Genomic DNA, 19,669 nt, shown 5'->3' with positions numbered 1-19,669 from the left:
GAATCAAGTAATTTTTAAAATCATTTTCCTGCTGTATTAGTTTATTAGCTATACATTCTTTTGTTATTCTTTTAATGGATATTACAAGGATTACATTGTGCACCCTTATCTTATTAGAGACTATTATTAATTAGTACTTTGACCAGAATACAAGAGTCTTAGAAAACTTTAATTCTGTTCATCCTCTCTACCTTTTGTGCTAATGTTGCCCTATATTTTGAATCTACACACATTTTAACCCCTACAAGACATGGGGGTTTATAAAGTTGGTATTCATTTAAATTTATCTATATATCTGCCCTTTCTGTATCTCTGTGTTTCCATGTGGGATCATTTTTCTTCTGCTTAAACAACTCTTCAGAAATTTATGCAATTCTATTGGAACAAATTCCCTCGGTTTTTGACTGAAATGTCTTATGTCACCTTCATTTAAAAATTTTTAATTAAACTTTTATTTTGAGATAAGTGTAGATTCACATGCAGTTGTGGGACACAATGCAGAGAGAACCCATATACCCTCTACCCACTTTCTCCTAAAGGTAACATCTTGCAGAGCTGTAGTACAATGTTACAGCCAGGATATTGACATTAATACAGTCAAGATGCAGAATGTTTCCATCACACTATAAGCATCCCTCCTGTTGTCCTTTTACAGCCATAGGCACTTCCCCTAATTCCCTCCTTAATCTCTGGCAACCACTGATCTATTTTTCATTTCTATAATTTTGTCATACTGTTATAGAAATGGAATTGTGCAGTAAGTGACCTTTTGAGATTAGTTTTTTACACTCGGAAAAATTCTCTGGACATTCATGCAGGTTTTTATGTGCATCATAATTTGTGTCACTTTACTACTAAGTAGTACTCTATAGTATGGATGTACTAAAATGTGTTCACCCATTCACTCATTGAAAGCACCTGAGTTGTTTCCAATTATTGACCATCACAAAGAGGTACTAAAAGCATTTGTATACAAGCTTTTCTGTTAGCATAAACCTTCATTTCTCTGGAATACCCAGGAGTACAATTGCATGAGTACATACAGTAGTTGCATGTTTAATTTTTTAAAAAACTGCCAAAATGTTTTCTGTAGTGGCTGTACCATTTTACTTTCCCACTAGCAATACGAGTGATTCAGTTTCTCTGTCAGCATTTGGTATTGTCACTTTTTTATTTTAGTCATTTTGACAGGTGTGTAGTAGTATCTCATTATGGTTTTAACTTGCATTTCCCTAATAGCTAATGATGCTGGAAAATCATTTTGTGTGCTTATTTGTCATCTTTGTACATTCTTGGGGAAAATATCTTTTCCTGTATTTTGCCAATTTTCTGATTGGCTTGTTTGTTTTACTGTTGATTTTTACTGTTGATTTTTACTGTTAAAAATTTTGCCAATTTTCTAATTGGCTTGTTTGTTTTACTGTTGATTTTTTTTGCTCCTTATAAATTAATATAATTTTTTTGTTTCACTGCTTTAAGATTTTGTCTTTGTCTTTAGTTTTCAGTAGGTTGGTCACGATGTGTCTATGTGTGGTTTTCTTTGTAATTATCCTATCCTATCCTGTGGTATTAATAATTTCTTTGAAATTATTCGTTTCACTATTTTTCTCTTTTGCTATATCTTCTATGTTCTTGAACCCATCTGTTGTGCTCTTAATTGTATTTTTCAATTAAATTTAATGTGTTCTCTTTTTTATAGATTTTACTATTTTGCACGTGGAACTCTCCATCCTGCTATTTCCTTGAACATATTAATTATACTGTGGACCCTTAAATAACACAGGTTTGAACTGTGTGGGTCCACTTATGTGGGTTTTTTTTTTTTCACTAAATACACAATACAGTACTATGCAATTCATGGTTGGTTGAATCTGTGGGTGTGGGACTGCAGATATGGAGGGCCGACTGTAAACCTAGACCCAGATTATCAACTGTGTGGACAGTCAACTTCCAGATTGTTCAAGGGTCAACTGTGGTCATTTTAAAGTCCCTGTCTGATAATTAGAGAAGATGAATCACCTGTGGATCTATTTCTACTGTCTATTTTTTCCTCTTGGATTTTGGTCAGTTATACCTATTTCCTAGCATGATTAATGATTTTGGAGTGAATTGGCAATGGTATATGAAAAATGGCAGAGGCTCTGTATGATGTTATCTTCCCTTAAAGAAGGTTAATTTTCTCTGGAAAATAGTAAGAATAGGGGTGAATTACCTTGATCCAACTAGGTATTGTAATGATTCTAGGATGGATCCAGGTTTTTGTGAGGATGCATCTATTTTCTGTTTTCCATTACTTCTGGGGCCTTTCAGTTATGAGGCCTGAAAACTTAGGATGTTCACAAGCTCCAGCTCCTTGAAGGATCCTGAACTCCCAAACATAAACTCGCCCTTTATGTTTTTATCTTATTTGCTGCATATTAATGCTTTGTCTAACACCATCTAGGAATTGGCAGGTGCTTTAAGGGGAAAACAGTTCAGAATGTTGGGATCTCTTCTCTGTGATTCCTTTTTTTTAAACCAGGATCTCAATCCCTGAAGTCCTGGATGTTTTTGAATATTTGAATCCCCAATTTTTGTCTCTCCAGTTTTGAGAATGCCAAAAACCCCATACCACTTAGGAATTATCAAATAATTTGAGGAGAAAAGTAGCAGATAATGTAGAGAATGCTGGGCTTACATCAATATATATTCCTTTTATCTGGGATCTTGGCACTTAAAGGTTTTGCTGCCTTTGCTACTCTTTGATGCCTTCCAACCACTTAAAAAAAAATCCAGCTATTATTATCTCAGTGAGAGTATTAGTTTGAATACAAAAAACTCCATCATACTGGGAAACAGAAGTTACCCAAGCCTGTGTAGTCCAGATGTTTGCTTCACTTAAGACTATAATAATTTGGGTGATTTCATTCAGGATATTTTCAGTTACTTTGCCCATTTTCCTTTATTCAAATCTTCTGAATTAGATTTTTCTTGCCATATTACACCTTAGGACAAACCTAGATTAAGATCACCAGAGTTCCCAAATGCAGAAAAGATAAGTTGGTCTTCTCCCCCTCATAAGAAATTAAAAATAAAAACAACCTTCAAGTATAAAATAACCATAAGAAATAAATCAATGCTTTCTAAAAATATATCAAATGTAAATTATTTCCAAAATTTATGGAGCCAGGTTTCCTGGGTGTAGATCCTGGCTCTGCCATGTGCTAGATAGGCAAGTTACTTAATCACTCTTTGCTTAAGTTTCTTTAGTTATGAAATGTGGAAATGAGTGATGCCTACCTCATAGTTATTATAGTGAATAATTTAATATACGTATAGCACTTAGAACAATGCTCCAGATATAGTAAGTGCTCGATTAATCAGTTAATGTAAAAGATTATCCAACATCAACAGCTATAACCATAAAATACATCAGCATATAACTTATGTGCACTCATAATAAATATGATTTAATAGAGATAAGTTTGATTTATTTGGCAAATTTACTTGAACCCATTCATCGCTAGAAAATTTTGTGATAACTCAACATTTTTGGTTTTGTTTTTCCTTCCTTTGCCTTTTTGGGGGGTTGAGGGGAGGCTCTCCCTTCTCTGTTAGCAGGAAGAAAAAGGAAACATTTCTTTCTCAGCATTTTGAGGAGTCACTCAACATTTATTGAGCATTCGTGTTCTGGTCCTTGTGCTATTAACCATAGAGTTGTAGAGATGAATAAGATTCATCCTTTCCCTGAAGGTCTTAGACTTATCAGAGTCAGAGAGATAAGTAAGAAATTACATATACATTGAGCCACTGACCCTGTCACAGGGTATCAGAATTTTAAAATCCTCACAACAACCTTAGGATGTAGGCACTAAGGCTCAGAGCACTTGAGTAACTTACCAGATGAGATTTGAACCCAGTGCTTCCAAACAATAGGTCTGTGGCCTTCCCACTAAAATGCTGAGACAGGGATACAGCAAAATTTCTACCTAGAAACATCAAATAAAAGGCTGATTATAGTTGTCTACTCATTGCCTAAAACACCTGTTAATTCAGGTATGTGAACCCAAGTCAGAATGCTTGTTTAGTAGCATTTAAGTGTTATTTCCAACAGAGTGGTCAAACTAATAATAAGGAGCCCTGACATTCATACAGCAAGTGAAAACTATGGTGCAGAAGTATTTTTGAATGGGTATTTTTAAATTAAGTGAATCATTTTTACCTAAAAATATGAGTTATTATTTTAAAAAGAAAATGACTCATATTGTCTTCAATGCAGTGAGCTGTGATTGGAAAAGGCCCTCATATGTATTTCCTATGATATTTTTACCTACATTTGGATTAATTAGCCAAATGGGTAGAAACCTGAGCTCCAAAGAGATCATCGTCACAATTTCAACTCTGCAAGAGACCAGTGACTTCCTTAGCTGTAAGAGGAATCTCTAATTCTAGACAGTTTGCAAAGGGAAATGAGTGATGGCAGGTTGGAAGCATGCTATAGAAAAAAGGATTACATGTATCCACTTTTCATTTTGAAGGTCAGTCCACTGATAATTTTAACTTATAATATGAGTGCCCAAGTCAGTATACAATAAAGTATACTAGTCTTTAAAAAAAAAAAAAACTTTATTGGAGTATAATTGCTTTACAATGTTGTGTTAGTTTCTGCTGTATAACAAAGTAAATCAGCTATATGTATACATATATCCCCATATCCCATCCCTCTTGTGTCTCCCTCCCACCCTCCCTATCCCACCCCTCTAGGTGGTCACAAAGCACCAAGCTGATCTCCCTGTGCTATGCAGCTCCTTCCCACTAGCTATCTATTTTACATTTGGTAGTGTATATATGTCGATGCTACTCTCTCACTTCGTCCCATCTTACCCTTCCCCCTCCCCGTGTCCTCAAGTCCATTCTCTACATCTGTGTCATTATTCCTGTCCTGCCCCTAGGTTCACCAGAGCCTTTTTTTTTTTTTTTTTTTTTTTTAGATTCCATATATATGTGTTAGCATATGGTATTTGTTTTTACTCTTTCTGACTTACTTCACTCTGTATGACAGACTCTGGGTCCATCCAGCTCACTACTAATACCTCAATTTCTTTTCTTTGTATGGCTGAGTAATATTCCACTGTATATATGTGCCACATCTTCTTCATCCATTCCTCCATCGATGGACACTTCCATGTCCTGTCTATTGTAAATAGTGCTGCAGTGAACATTGTGGTACATGTCTCTTTTTGAATTACAGTTTTCTGAGGGTATGTGCCCAGTAATGGGATTGCTGGGTCGTATGGTAGTTCTATTTTGAGTTTTTTAAGGAACCCCCATACTGTTCTACATACTGGCTGTATTAATTTACATTCCCACCAACAGTACAAGAGGGTTCCCTTTTCTCCACACCCTCTCCAGCATTTATTGTTTGTCGATTTTTTGATGATGGCCATTCTGACTGGTGTGAGGTGATACCTCATTGTAGTTTTGAGTTGCATTTCTCAAATGATCAGTGATGTTGAGCAAAACTTTCATGTGTTTGTTGGCAATCTATATATCTTCTTTGGAGAAATGTCTGTTTAGGTCTGCCCATTTTGGATTGGGTTGTTTGTTATTTTCATATTGAGCTGCATGAGCTGCTGGTAAATTTTAGAGATTAATCTTTGTCAGTTGCTTCGTTTGCAAATATTTTCTCCCATTCTGAGGGTTGTCTTTTCATGTTGTTTATGGTTTCCTTTGCTGTTCAAAAAGCTTGTAAGTTTGATTAGGTCTCATTTGTTTATTTTTGTTTTTATTTCCATTCCTCCAGTAGGTGGGTCAAACAGGATCTTACTGTGAATTATGCCATAGAGTGTTCTGCCTATGTTTTCCTCTAAGAGTTTTACAGTGTCTGGCCATATATTTAGGTCTTAAATTCATTTTGAGTTTATTTTTGTGTACGGTGTTAGGAAGTGTTCTAATTTGATTCTTCTACATGTAGCTGTTTGGTTTTCCCAGCACCACTTATTGAAGAGGCTGTCTTTTCTGCACTGTACATACTTGCCTCCTTTATCAAAGATAAGGTGACCGTATGTGTGTGGGTTTATCTCTGGGCTTTCTATCCTGTTCCATTGATCTATATTTCTGTTTTTGTGCCAGTACCATACTGTCTTGATTACTGTAGCTTTGTAGTATAGTCTGAATCCTCCAGCTCCGTTTCTCGTTCTCAAGATTGTTTTGGCTATTCGGGGTCTTTTGTGTTTCCATACAAATTCTGAAATTTTTTGTTCTAGTTCTGTGAAAAATGCCATTGGTAGTTTGATAGGGATTGCATTGAATCTGTAGATTGCTTTGGGTAGTAGAGTCATTTTCACAACGTTGATTCTTCCAATCCAGGAACATGGTATATATCTCCATCTACTTGTATTATCTTTAATTTTTTCATCAGTGTCTTATAATTTTCTGCATACAGGTCTTTTGTCTCCTTAGGTAGGTTTTATTCCTAGATATTTTATTCTTTTTGTTGAAGTGGTAAATGGGAGTGTTTTCTTAATTTCACTTTCAGATTTTTCATCATTAGTGTATAGGAATGCCAGAGATTTCTGTGCATTAATTTTGTATCCAGCTACTTTACCAAATTCATTGACTAGCTCTAGTAGTTTTCTGGTAGGATTTTCTATGTATAGTATCATGTCATCTGCAAACAGTGACAGCTTTACTTCTTCTTTTCCGATTTGGATTCCTTTTGTTTCTTTTTCTTCTCTGATTGCTGTGGCTAAAACTTCCAAAACTATGTTGAATAATAGTGGTGAGAGTGGGCAACCTTGTCTTATTCCTGATCTTAGAGGAAATGGTTTCAGTTTTTCACCATTGAGGACGATATTGGCTGTGGGTTTGTCATATATGGCCTTTATTGTGTTGAGGTAAATTCCCTCTAAGCCTACTTTCTGGAGAGTGTTTATCATAAATGGGTGTTGAATTTTGTCAAAAGCCTTTTCTGCATCTGTTGAGATGGTCATATGGTTTTTATTCTTCAATTTGTTAATATGGTGCATCACACTGATTGATTTGCTTATATTGAAGAATCCTTGCATTCCTGGTATAAACCCCACTTGATAATGGTGTGTGATCCTTTTGATGTGCTGTTGGATTCTGTTTGCTAGTATTTTGTTGAGGAGTTTTGCATCTGTGTTCATCAATGATATTGGTCTGTAGATTTCTTTTTTTGTGACATCTTTGTCTGGTTTTAGTATCATGGTGATCGTGGCCCGTAGAATTAGTTTGGGAGTGTTCCTCCCTCTGCTATATTTTGGAAACGTTTGAGAAGGATAGATGTTAGCTTCTCTCTAAATTTTTGATAGAATTGGCCTGTGAAGCTGTCTGGTCCTGGGCTTTTGTTTGTTGGAAGATTTTTTTTTTTTTGCTGTACGCGGGCCTCTCACTGTTGTGGCCTCTCCCGTTGCGGAGCACAGGCTCCAGATGCGCAGGCTCAGCGGCCATGGCTCACGATCCCAGCGGCATGTGGGATCCTCCCAGACTGGGGCACGAACCCACGTCCCCTGCATCGGCAGGTGGACTCTCAACCACTGTGCCACCAGGGAAGCCCCTGTTGGAAGATTTTTAATCACAGTTTCAATTTCAGTGCTTGTGATTGGCCTGTGTATATTTTCTGTTTCTCCCTGGTTCAGTCCTGTAAGGTTGTGCTTTTCTAAGAATTTGTCCATTTCTTCCAGGTTTACATTTTATTGGCATATAGTTGCTTATAGTAATCTCTCATGATCCTTTGTATTTCTGCAGTGTCAGTTGTTACTTCTCCTTTTTCATTTCTAATTCTGTTGATTTGAGTCTTCTCCCTTTTTTTCCTGATGAGTCTGGCTAATGGTTTATCAATTTTGTTTATCTTCTCAAAGAACCAGTTTTTAGTTTTATTGATCTTTGCTGTTGTTTCCTTCATTTCTTTTTCATTGATTTCTGATCTGATCTTTATGATTTCTTTCATTCTGCTGACTTTGGGGTTTTTGTTCTTGTTGTTGTTCTTCTTTCTCTAATTGCTTGAAGTGTAAGGATAGATTGTTTGAGATTTTTCTTGTTTCTTGAGGTAGGCCTGCATTGCTATCAACTTCCCTCTTAGAACTGCTTTTGCTGCATCCCATAGGTTTTGAGTCATTGTGTTTTCATTGTCATTTGTTTCTAGGTATTTTTTGATTTCCTCTTTGATTTCTTCAGGGTTCTCTTGGTTATTTAGTAGTGTATTGTTTAGCCTCCATTTGTTTGTATTTTTTACAGTTTTTTCCTGTAATTGATGTGTAGTCTCATAGCATTGTGGTTGGAAAAGATACCGGATATGGTTTCAATTTTCTTAAATTTACCAAGGCTTGATTGGTGATCTAAGATATGATCTATCCTGGAGAATGTTCCATGAGCACTTGAGAAGAAAATGTATTCTGTTGCTTTTGGATGAAATGTGCTATAAATATCAATTAAGTCCATCTTGTTTAATGTGTCCTTTAAAGCTTGTGTTTTCTTATTTATTTTCATTTTGGAGAATCTGTCCATTTTTGAAAGTGAAGTGTTAAAGTCTCCTACTCTTACTATGTTACTGTCGATTTCCCCCTTTATGGCTGTTAGCATTTGCCTTATGTATTGAGGTGCTCCTATGTTGGGTGCATATATATTTATAATTGTTATGTCTTCTTCTTGGATTGATCCCTTGATCATTATGTAGTGTCTTTCTTTGTCTCTTGTAATAGTCTTTTTAAAGTCAATTTTTTCTGATATGAGAATTGCTACTCCAGCTTTCCTTTGATGTCTGTTTGCATGGAATATTTTTCCATCCCCTCACTTTCAGTCTGTATGTGTCCCTAGGTCTGAAGTGGGTCTCTTGTAGACAGCATATACACAGGTCCTGTTTTTGTATCCATTCAGCCAGTCTGTGTCTTTTGGTATAATCCAAACCATTTAATCCATTTACACTTAAGGTAATTATTGATATGTACGTTCCTATTACCATTTTCTTAATTGTTTTGGGTGTGTTATTATAGGTCTTTTCCTTCTCTTGTGTTTCCTGCCTAGAGAAGTTCCTTTAGCCTTTGTTGTAAAGCTGGTTTGGTGGTGCTGAAATCTCTTAGCTTTTGCTTGTCTGTAAAGGTTTTAATTTCTCCATCGAATCTGAATGAGATCCTTGCTGGGTAGAGTAATCTTGTTTGTAGGTTTTTCCCTTTCATCACTTAAACTATGTCCTGCCACTCCCTTCTGGCTTGCAGAGGTTCTGATGAAAGATCAGCTGTTAACCTTATGGAGATTTCCTTGTATGTTATTTGTTGCTTTTCCCTTGCTGCTTTTAGTATTTTTCCTTTGTATTTAATTTTTGATAGTTTGATTAATATTTGTCTCCTTGGATTTATCCTGTATGGGACTCTCTGCACTTTCTGGACTTGAGTGACTATTTCCCTTAGCATGTTAGGGAAGTTTTCAACTATAATCTCTTCAAATATCTCAGACCCTTTCTTTTTCTCTTCTTTTTCTGGGACCCTATAGTTCGAATGTTGGTGCATTCAATGTTATCCCAGAGGTCTCTGAGACTGTCCTCAATTCTTTTCATTCTTTTTTGTTTATTCTGATCTGGTGTAGCTATTTCCACTATTTTATCTTCCAGGTCACTTACCTGTTCTGCCTCAGTTATTCTGCTATTGATTCCTTCTAGAGAATTTTTAATTTCAGTTATTGTGTTGTTCATCGTTGTTTGCTCTTTAGTTCTTCTAGGTCCTTATTAAACACTTCTTGTATTTTCTCCATTCTATAGCCACGATTTTGGATCATCTTTACTATCATTTTTCTGAATTCTTTTTCAGGTAGACTGCCTATTTCCTCTCCATTTGTTTGGTCTGGTGGGTTTTTACTTTGCTCCTTCATCTGCTGCATATTTCTGTGTCTTCTCATTTTGCTTAACTTACTGTGTTTGGGGTCTCCTGTTTGCAGGCTGCAGCTTCATAGTTCCCGTTGTTTTTGGTGTCTGTCCCCAGTGGGTGAGGTTGGTTCAGTGGCTTGTGTTGGTTTCCTGGTGGAGGGGACTAGTGCCTGTGTTCTGGTGGGTGGGGCTGGATCTTGTCTTTCTGATGGGCAGGGCTGCATCCGGTGGTGTGTTTTGGGGTGTCTGTGAAGTTAGTGTGATTTTAGGCAGCCTCCCTGCTAATGGTTGGGGTTGTGTTCCTGTCTTGCTAGTTGTTTGGCATGGGGCATCCAGCACTGGAGCTTGCTGGCCACTGGGTGAATCTGGGACTTAGTGTTGAGACTGAGATCTCTGGGAGAACTCTTGCCGATTGGTAATACTTGGGGCCGGGACGTCTCTTGTGGTCCAGTGTCCTGAACTCAGCTCCCCCTCCTCAGAGGCTCACGTGTGACACCAGGCCAGGGCATCAAGACACTGTCAGCCACACGGCTCAGAATAAAAGGGAGAAAAGAAAGAAAGAAAAATTATAATAATAATAAAATAATTTAAAACATTTAAAAAAATTATTAAAATAAAAAAAATTTAAAAAGAGAGCAATCAAACTAATAAATCACCAATGATAACATGTGCTAAAAACTAAACTAAGATAAACATTAAAATTAGAAACAAATTAGTCACAGACAGCAAACCCCAAGCCTACCACCTCACTTTTGCGATGATTCGTTTTCTGTTCAGGTATCACAGATGCAGGGTACATCAAGCTGACTGTGGGGATTTACTAATCTGCTGCTCCTGAGGCTGCACAGAGAAATTTCCCTTGCTCTTCTGAACGCACAGCTCCTGGGCTTCAGCTTCGGTTTTGGCCCTGCTCTGTGTGTAGGTCACCCTCAGGCATCTTTCGGGAAGTCTGAGGTCTTCTGCCAGTGTTCAGTAGGTGTTCTGTAGGATTTGTTCCACATGTGGGTGTATTTTTGTTGTATTTGTGGGGAGGAAGGTGATCTCCACGTCTTACTCCTCCGCCATCTTGAAGATCCCCCTCTACTTAGTCTTAAAAATGATAGAAAATTCAAAATAAAAAGGTGTTAGTATTTGTTGAATTTTGAACTAATTTAAGGCCAGAATTTTAAGAACTGATAACTTCTTGTTTCAGAGGACATCACCTATTGGCAAACTGTGGTACTGCAGTTTCACTGCATAAAGAGGAAGAGATGATTAGGCAGCCATGGATTTGGAGTCAAAGAGATGGTAAAGCAGGCAGCTCAGAGAACATGGGGCCCTGGAAGTCTAGAAGGAAATGCTTTCTCTCCTCTCTTCCCATTCCCCTCATTGCTGTGATGTACACTTCTGACAGAAAACCAGAACTATAACTGGAACAAATTACAAATTTGTGAATTGTGACTGTTGCTGAAATCTACCACTGGTGTGACATCCTGACCCATTTAGATAGGCATTGGATTCAATGAGCCAATTGTCCTTGTGCTAAGAGGTAAATTCCTAGCTATCATTAATCTGAAATTAAAGGGGGGAGCGTTCATTATAGCATTACACTTTGATTTTACTTTTGCAGTGCTACAGCTAATAGCATCAGGAAAATAACTTTGCAAATAAAAATGTATCTTTTCTCCCAGATGGGGCTGGGACAGAAGTAAAAAGGAAGAGGAAGATGGAATAGGAAGATTCTATGGTCAGTTTGAACATTAGTCTTACTGTGCTAGAAGTAATTCCTGACTCTTAACTGAAGAAATTTCATTCTTTTGCAGTGACATAAATGTAGTCTGCTCAGCTGGTTTAGTTTCCATTTATATTTTGTAGCACCCCAGAGCTACTTTTTGTCTTTTTAAAGAAGCCAGCAGAAGCCAGCCAGAAGAAATCCTGATAACTTTAGCATGGGAAGGTTTTGAGAGCAATCTCTTCTCCCCGCCTTTTAACCTCTTTCCCCTTTGAATGGTATATGTTTCAATGGATGTATTTTTCAGAGTACTTTCCTCTGCATTTTATTTCATCTTATTTAATGGACTTCCTATTAATTAAGAGGGAGAATGAACTAGGAAATAAGCACTGTGTGGAGTTAGAAGTAAGGTAGGGTTGTCCTAAAGGAAATGAAGCTGAAGTTAGAAAATGTGCCGGACCTTCCTTTTATTCTGCTGTCCTAGGCTTTCACTGAAGTTTGTGTTTGGGGACACCCATTTACTCCATGCTGAGTCCCAAAGGGATGTGGACAAGAGCATTTAGAAGGGGAGGATTTGGCACCTCTATGGTGACCCCCAAAGTAAAAATCCAAAAAAGTTTAAAATGTAAAGCGTTTTAAAGTAGCACTGTTTTGAAACTGTTTTGGTCGTTCATCCTTGCATAGACATTTTACAATGCAGGGATCCTGAATTCATCTCACCTGATTCCCCGTCCTAGTTGACGTGAGGCTCATTAGACTCTCATCTGACTCAGGGCCACCACGCCCCATGTTTCTTCTCTTTCTTTCCATTACTAGCCTGGTCTCAGTACATTGATGTGGATTCTTATATCATTTTAAAAATATCTTTTCTTCCAGCTCCCCTTGAGCTTCTGTTTTTATCCATTTACTTACAAATAGATTTAATTAGCTTAGAATACTATCCCCAGCATTTCTTAGTTCTTTCCTTCTGTTCTACAGAGAGAGACACAAACTTCATGCTGGTGACACTGAGACCAATGGGAACTTCAGAGGGGCATGCATTTTCTTGCCAGAAACTGTAAGGAACAGCCTTGAAGAGGAAAGTTGTAGGCACTCTTTAGTCACAACTTCAAGGGTTGAGGTTGCTGGGTAGCTGTCCGTGATGGTTGTGGGGTGTGTGCGTGCACACACACACACACACACACACACACATGCACTCACAAACACATACACATCACAGTGACAGATGACCTATTGAAATAATTTCAGAGCTGTTCTGTGGTTGCTACGACAACCAATGCTCTCTTGGCTTTCATCTGGCCATGTGACAGGGACTTTGACGTCAGCCGGAGGCAGAGTCTGTGGCTGAGTCCACACAGTCAAAGGCCTGTGAGAATCTGGTGGATGCTGGCCGCCGCTGCTGCTCTTAACGCTGCTGCCGCTGCTGCTTCTGCGTCCCAGGGGCTGCAGAGCATGGACTGTTAAATCTTGCACTTCTTCTGTGTGAGGTAATTAGTTTGCTTTATATACAGTAGTTAGATGTGTTTGTAGATCATTGTGGTTTGGCCCTCTCTCTTACCTCTTACAAGTTTGTCTTCATGAACAATTACTGTTGTACCAGGAGAAAAATGTGAAGCAGCTTCTAGTTGTTAATTTCGGGTGGAATCTCTGGCATTTGGTTAAATTTGGATTAGTGTTCTGTGAAGTAGGTTAAAATGTTAGCCGCCTTTCTTGTTCAACACTTGCTAACATGACATTATTTAGAGATACAGGTTTTGCGGCTTGAGCCAAATATTCCCCGTTGAATTCCAGGAATCCTCCCTTCAGTATTGTTTTCGGTTTAAAGACTCCAGCATAGCCTTGCAACATGTTGCTAACTTTGCTTTTTTTATATTTGCTACCATATTCTGAATCAGCCTGGAGTAGTTTGGTATTTGGTTTCTGTCTTGTTTGTAGCATTCATAATTAGCAACAATAGGCACGGCGGGAAAGAACATTATACTTTGAAACAAAAGTTGGGGTTCTTCTAGTAAATAAAGTATTCTGAAAATACCAGGGAAAACTGTCAAGAGCTTCCTGTTTAGAGAAAAATAATCTGGAATATGCCAAGGAAGTTGGGGTGGAACCTCTGACATGTGCTCATGCAGTTGCTTTTTGGTTCTCAGAGCAAAGTGCACATTTTCAGTATCTTCCTCTGAAAATTCAGCTGTGAAGAGAATAGCATTGGATGGTCTTCATTCACTAAGGAGGCATGTAAGCTATTTTTATATTTAAAAATTGAAATAATTACCTAGAGAAGAAAACAATAGCCCTAAAACTAAATTATCATTGGTAGATCTACTTTAATTCAAAGACAGATATAAATAGCCACTGAAAATCGCTCTAGATCTTGAATGAGTAATTTGATAACTGTGATTAATAAAGCTTTTAATCTCTATTCCTATAACAATATATACTACAAATGGGGGGTGTTGCATTGTTGTAGTTCCTTTCTTTCCCAAGTTTAGTAATTTTGAGTTTTCCATCATTGCACACAAGTTGGATGGTTTTCGTAGCTTGTAATTCAACAAAAACCTCTGGTACTGAAGTTGATCGAGCCTAGATTTATAAGCAGGTATCTAAATCTTACAAGTTTAACTGGAAAAAAAGGCAAATTTTAGAGCAGCACATGTAATATACCTACTGTTTTGATGAATAGAAAAATAATGGTTTAACTATGTAAATGAAGAATACACATTTTATAGTATGTGAGTTACATATCAGTTTTACAGTATGTGAGTTGTATATCAAGATAGCAAGAATCTATTATTCTTTTCTATATTCTTTATTAGTTTCTGAATTCTGATCACCTTTATTTTACTTAGAGATGAACATTTTGAACAGTATTTAGCTTCAATAATAAGTGAATAATTGTGAGTGCATAAATAATTTCTCAGTAGCTTTCAATGAGTGAATATTCATTTAACTTGCTGGCATTTGATATGTCTGTTTTTGGCCAGAGTCTCCATGGAGGATTTTCCAAAAACTCTTAATGTGCTTACACTCGAGGCACATCTACTGAGGCGTTATCTCATTGTTTAATTTACCTCATAATTATAATAACTCAGAGGCCCTATTCCTAACACTCCTAGAAATATGTTAATTGATTTGCAGTGTTTCAAGTGAGCATGAATAGGACCCATAGCCAGTAGCACTGTCATTTAAAAGCAGTCTTTGATGGGATGCTTTGATGTTTGCTTCTTTTACTCAAAATAAGGAATTTTCGTTATAGTTTTTCCAGGTAGTGAAGATTTTCTTGATGCTCTCTCTGTGTTTTAAAGTTATAAAATGATTGTATTCAGTGCCCTAATAAAACAGACTGGATTTCAGCAATACAAAATAAGTGAATATTTTAGTGTTGATCGGCAAAATGACAATGATAAAGTTTATCATTAGAAGAAAACAACCTATGCTATGATGGCAGAAATAGTTTAGAATCTACAGGTCTTTTCTTATGGAAAATTAGGGGAAAAAATGACTCTTATCAGAATCATCTATTTACAGCAATGAGACTGTGTTGATTTCAAGGTCAAGTTTGCTTCAACTTCAAAAGATACTAGCAAGGAATCATTTACTCTAGAAACCTGGATGTTGCATTATTAAATGCTTTATGTACAGTTTCAAGGGATTTTAATCTTTTGGGTGCCATGGACCTCTTTGGCAGGCTGGTGAAGCTTATAGGTTCTCCTTAGAATGATGATTTTAAATGCATGATAAAGTATGCAGGATGACAAAGGGAATTACTTTTATTGAAATACATTAACCAAATTTTTAAAATTGTGTGTGTTGTCAATAATTCACTATTAAATAAAACAAATTAGCAGCAGTTATAATTACTACCATAGTTATAATAACTACCATAATTTTGAAGTAGTGATGAACATAAAAGGTATTTCGAGATGGCTACAGTGACTGTAATGTGATGTGAGAATATCTGTGATTTCTCTTGGCAACAAAACCGCAGGTATGGTGGTTTATGCCCTACATTTTAATCTAAATTTTACTTTGAGGTTAGTGAAACTAAAGATAGAATATTTTTCCCATCCAAGTTCCTGGATCCCATGAATTCTCTCCACCCCTGAGTTAAATGATATGTAAGCTTGTGATGCTAAAAGGTCTTGGAACTGCACTGGACAAAATCCACACCTCCATTTCCACATTCAGCTCTACCACATCTGATTTTATTCTCTGACGGTGTGAATTTCACAGTATTCTCTAATTTCTGTGTGAAAGGGGTGGTATCCACATTGCTACCAAATTGTAAATTTCTTTTGTTTTCCTCCTTAATCCATAAGCAGGCTTGTGTACTTGGACTGAGCTCATACCTAGTTAGATAGGGGTTAAGAGGAAAAACTTACAGTGTTAACGCAAGTTAAAACCGTGGACCATAGAAGTAAGACTATAGCTATTTACAAAGGGACCTTTATCCAGTCAAAGAAAATAAGCAAGTAGTACTTTCATGAAGAATGCAGGATGTTATATGAGATCGTAGCTGAAGAAATATTCTAGAAGGTACTTTGTGTGCTCACAACAATTGAAATGAGCATTAAAGAATTTATGTCACTTTTCAGTTTGATGTAAAGCACATACATGCATAAATTGATCACTTGTAATGTAAATTTCAGTTACTCTGGATAGAGCCTGCTGGTTCACCTGTCAGAGGTCCCTGGAACAGGAGACATTGATTCAAAATGAAATGAGGAATGGAGACACTTCCCAAGTAATCGGAACGCAAAATCTTATTTGACTTATTGGATATTCAAGAACAACACAGGAAATATTAATATTATTGTTTAGGGTGACTTATATAAGAATTGTCTCCTTTCCCATGTCACTCTTAACTTGCAGAAGATATTGCCTAATTTTCCTCTGCAGCTAACTAGGTGACTTTGCAGTTAGTTGGCTGATGTCGTGTATCGCTGCCTTTCCAGCTCTGCGCTTAGTCCTTACATCCTTTTATTACATCAGCACCATCACCCCAGCATAAGAAAATTGGAGCTATGACATTATGCACAAGCTGGTGTTTAAACTCTATCCAAATCCCTAACATCTGAAATGGAAGCTTAGCAGTTTTTCTTCATGTGTTCTCGGGGAATTACAAAAGAGGATCTTCCCAAACATTTCTTATTCTTTGGACTAGAAAAGGACACCTTCTTCGGGGGCTTTGAGTGTCTGTGGCACCTTGATAAAGAAACTTGGAAAAAGTCAAAAATCTCAGAATCCAGTTGGAAAGGAATGTGCCATTATTTTTCATGAAATCAAGTGTTATTTTAATGGTACCTGTGATGGAAATCAACTAGAAATAGCATTCCAAAACGCAGTATTTTTTATTGTTTCCAGAAGTGATGCCGTAAAAGTTAGTGCTCATTAAGACTTCGATACAAAAATTATATGATAAATATTTAAATCCAACGGAGGCATCTACTCCAAACCAAAAACAGTCTGCTCTTTTTATTTCTGCAGTGAACTTTAGGGGATTTTTGGACATATTTCTGTAAATGCCCTTAATTAGAGACATAGCATCCCTTTAAAACTTAGTTTACATTAATGTAAAACGTAGTATACTTACATCACATGAAAGTTCTATATTTGATTTTCAAGAAAGAAATCTCTAGTCTGAAAGATAGTCTAGCTGCTGCCTGTCCTAAAAGGAGGATTGTCCATATTTTCTGATTTCTGAATTGCAATGAGTGCAGGAAAACCAAAGACTGCAAACTGCTTTCATGCCAAGATGAATTCTCTTATGGATGATTCTAGAATTGCTTTACTTTTATGAATTTAAACCCTATCCATGAGATAGAAGGGTGTTGTATTCTTTGGCTGACTGCTCTGCTGACTCCCACAGACTTACGGATGATTCATACAACTAAAACCACGACCAATTTTGTGACGACCATATTTACAACATCCTTGGAGATAAATTTAAAACTAGCATCCCACAACAGTTATCCGATCCTGCGCCTTCCCACGTTTTGCCATGGGTCAGGTGAAGCATTGGGTTGCATCACTCAATCAGCAAGCATTTTATCAAGGGGCTACTGCGTCCACAGTATCGTAGTAGGCATTTGGGGCTCCCCCCTCATGTGGTCTTTGAGGGATATGCCACTGGCTTAAAGAGCCCAAGTTACTTTATAGACTTCTGACTTCTGTTTGCTTGAGCTTTTATTCAAACATTCAGTCTTTCATGCATTCAATAAGTTTTGAGCACCTACTGTGTGCCAGACATTAGACTAGACACTAGGGATGCTATGGTGAACAAGACAGACAATGTCTCTGCCATCATGGAACTTACAGTCTAACTATATAGGGGACCTTCCCAGAGACCTAAGTGTAACAGCAACCAAGGTTTCTCCCTCACAGCTGTGCTGGTCAGCATAGTCAAAAAGAGAACCTTCTCTATAAGGGAAAAAAATCAAAACAAAAGAGACAAGCAGACAACCTGGGAACCATTAGGTTTTACACCAGAGTCAAACCTTAGAAGAGGCGTTCCTCAGCTGGTGAACAGTCAGCCTAATTCGTGAGCAGTCTGTTCATATCAGTGTCAAGGATTCCAGATCAGTACACCCAGCCCTATTTCCAAAGGCTGCTTGTCCTCTCCTGTTCAGAAGATACAAGAGACTGGTAGGGACTGACCTAGAGAATAATTTTCTTTTATGCATATACCCTGCCTTATGCAAACAACAAGAGCCATTTCATCTTATGAAAGGAATCCTTAAGTTAGTTGTGCTCAAGCATATCAATCCCATCTTCCCTGTACTCACCCAGGCAAGATAGGTTCACTGCTCTAATAAATAACCCCAAGTCCCAACGGCATAATACAGTACTGTTCCTTATTCACTCAGCCACAAATCAGATTTGGGAGACAGGCTCTGCTCCATGCAGTAATCCAGGGATTCAGGCTCCTTCCATCTAGTTAAACTGATCTGGGGACAAATCCCATCTCTACCACTTGCAGGTGTCACTTTGGGCAAGTTACCAAAGTCACAGTTTTCTTACCTGGATAATATTAGTACCTACCTTATAGATTTTTAAGTCAGTTTACTTGGCATGGTAGCTGACAGGTATTAGGTACTCAATAATGTGAACTGTTATCATTCATTTTCTACCCCTTGTCGTGCTGCCACCACCGCTGTCCCCCCAGGAGCCAGGAAGTACCACTGCCAAAGTTGGAGGACGTGTATCCCTGGTGTCATGAGAACAGCTGACACTTAGAGAGCTAGATAGCCTTCTGAGCTTTTTTCAGAGTAACTATTGTTTTTTCTTCACAACATCCCAATTTCATAAATGAGGAAACTAAGGGACAGAGAGCTTGAGCACATTGCCCAGCAACACACAAGTATATAACGGAGCTCTGGGGATTCGGCTCTAGAGTCACTATGCTGTATTACCTCTTAAGCTGGAATATTTCTTCTAGAAGTAATGTTATATGTTGTGGCAGACTGTACACTATTGTGGGACGCTATTTGTAAATTCCTCTCCAGAAATGGCCTTGTAATTCTATCTGCTCCCCCTTGCTCTTCTGGAATATTGCTACACTCCCTCAAGAGGTGGAGTCTGTTGCCTTCCCCTTGAACCCACATGAGCTTTGTGATTGTTCCAACTGATAGAGCACAGTGAGAACAACGCTAGATGACTTCCAAGGCTGGATTTGAAAAAGAATTCAATTTTTTTTTTCTCTCGGCTATTCTTTGTTTCTCTTACACATGACATTTGCCCTTGGAAACCAGCCACCATGAGGAAGCCCAGACCATATAGAGGCGCCATATGTAGGTTTCAGCCGACACCTCCAGCTGAGATCTCAGCCAGACAACCAGCATCAACTGCCAGAAATGTGAGTGGGCAAAGCCTTCTGAGGATCCCAGGCCCCAGCCCCAGGGCCCCCTTCCCCTTCCTGACACCACGCGAACCAGAGGTGGACTGCCCCTGCCGAACCATGCCCTAAACTGCAGGTTCATGTGCAAAATAAAAATTGGGGTGGTTTTAAGTCCATGAATTTTAGAATTATTTCATAGGCAACCAGAGGAACTGGAATGTATGGGGTAATTAGAAATTACTAAAATACCTGTGTAAAGGACTAAACT

General features: G+C 37.8%; 1 protein-coding gene across 5 annotated transcripts in view; it reads left to right on the top strand.

The window, feature by feature from the left end:
• NCALD (neurocalcin delta) overlaps positions 1-19,669 on the top strand; it is a 293,215-nt gene that overhangs the window by 198,769 nt on the left and 74,777 nt on the right. Inside the window, exons 1-2 of one of the 5 annotated variants that reach the window (XM_073794645.1) lie at positions 12,924-13,057; positions 19,316-19,419. The exons of 3 other annotated variants lie outside the window; for them this stretch is intronic. The gene's annotated coding sequence lies outside the window, so the exon portion shown is untranslated. Of the gene's footprint in view, positions 1-12,914; positions 13,058-19,315; positions 19,420-19,669 lie in introns of those variants that run through there. One more of the 5 variants, XM_073794643.1, reaches the window with a different exon arrangement.

Source organism: Tursiops truncatus, chromosome 17, assembly GCF_011762595.2.
Source record: "Tursiops truncatus isolate mTurTru1 chromosome 17, mTurTru1.mat.Y, whole genome shotgun sequence".
In the NCBI taxonomy this organism is placed as follows: domain Eukaryota; kingdom Metazoa; phylum Chordata; class Mammalia; order Artiodactyla; family Delphinidae; genus Tursiops; species Tursiops truncatus.
Note: the sequence above shows the minus strand (reverse complement) of the source record. Positions and strands in the feature narration are given on the sequence as shown.